At 43.8% G+C, this 1,465-nt stretch overlaps 1 non-coding gene across 1 annotated transcript; it reads left to right on the top strand.

Moving 5' to 3' along the window:
- Positions 1-958: 958 nt before the first annotated feature.
- On the top strand, positions 959-1,150 carry LOC116980198. Its single transcript, XR_004413890.1, has one exon. It is a non-coding gene; the product is annotated as a U2 spliceosomal RNA (small nuclear RNA).
- The last annotated feature ends 315 nt before the right edge of the window (positions 1,151-1,465 follow it).

Below are 1,465 nucleotides of genomic sequence, written 5' to 3'. Positions count from 1 at the left end.
ATTGGGGGATACATTGAGCAGCGCATTTAACCTAAATATTTTAAAAATGCATTTGGTACCCTGACGTCGGCTATCATGTCCACCTGCTCATTCCAGAAGGGCAGGGTAGTATGGCAAAACACCTGACCCTACTGTTCAACGGTATACCTCATAACTTCTGAAATGAACTCACAAACCTGCCCTCAATCTATGAAATTAACAGGACTATGAGAACGCCGACCTCACAAGCACAGATCCTGCTACCTGGCACCTACCAAACCAGTCCTAAAAAACTGGACGAAGTGTTCAAACTATTCGGCACAAGAGGGCAGAGTCTGGAATGAGCACCGCAATAAACCAGACAGCAGTACCTCTACGTGTCCACCAGGGGCGTCTACCTCATGGTACTGATGAAAGCTCGGGGCCTGCATGCCAAACCCGTAGCATTTTAGGCCACGGCCCAGAGCAGGCCCCAGGGGAAAATGCGCCACCCCCCAACAAACATCGTCCCTACAAGAACAAGGAACCAGAAACCGAAGAAAAAGACAGATAAGTATGGTTCCTACCATCACATAAAGGTTAAGGGTTGTACTAACAAGGGGTGGATGAATCACGCCTGGTTAGGAAGCTATCACTCTTGGTAGTTATATACCAAAAAATAAATACAAGGGGAATAGAATTAATATCTTGCCACCAATTCAGCAAGCACCCCAAGTGGTCTACCCTCCCACGATGGTGAATGTCGCACCATCGTTGATAAACCACTTGAGTATTTCACCAGGTATACCCATTCATGGGATTTGTAACTACTACCATGGATCCAAGGATACTTTATGGTAGACATCGACCTTGAAGATGCACACTATAATCAGTACCTTCTCATATAAGTTTCGGATATACCGCAATTACCTGGATGGAGTAACCATGATGAGCGTTGCGGCATTTAAGACAAACTATCCTTGGATACAGCTTTAGCTGCATCGCTTCTCGGCCTTTTGGCTAAGATCAAGTGTAGTATCTGTTCTTATCAGTTTAATAATCTGATACGTCCCTTAACTAGGGACCATATATTAAATTGAATTTTGGAACAGGGAGATGGAATAGGGGCTTGCTCCGTCCACTCCACGCATCGACCCAGTATTGCAGTGCCTCTGGGAACGGTGCACAAAATATATATCCAGATATTTACGTTGACCATCCACAACTTTGTTATTTGGTATTCATTAAGACTATCAGTCATGGTGCATTAACCACCAATCAACTACGTGGCAAAGTAATTGGGATATAGCAGCATTACCAGCTACTGAACTTTGTACCTTTCCTATGAGCTGAGATACTAGTGTTCAAAACTATCTCCATACCTGTAATATGGGGGCAAATGGATTAATCTGTAGTGTTATCATGGAATTTATCGGCAGGAAGGATTATGGTTGTACACTTCCACCTGTTTTGAGTAACATCTTATGTGTCCTGATGTGTTACTGAG

Source organism: Amblyraja radiata, chromosome 13 (genome assembly GCF_010909765.2).
Source record: "Amblyraja radiata isolate CabotCenter1 chromosome 13, sAmbRad1.1.pri, whole genome shotgun sequence".
Lineage (NCBI taxonomy): Eukaryota > Metazoa > Chordata > Chondrichthyes > Rajiformes > Rajidae > Amblyraja > Amblyraja radiata.
The sequence above is the reverse complement of the archived record's forward strand: the minus strand, read 5'-3'. Positions and strand labels throughout refer to the sequence as shown.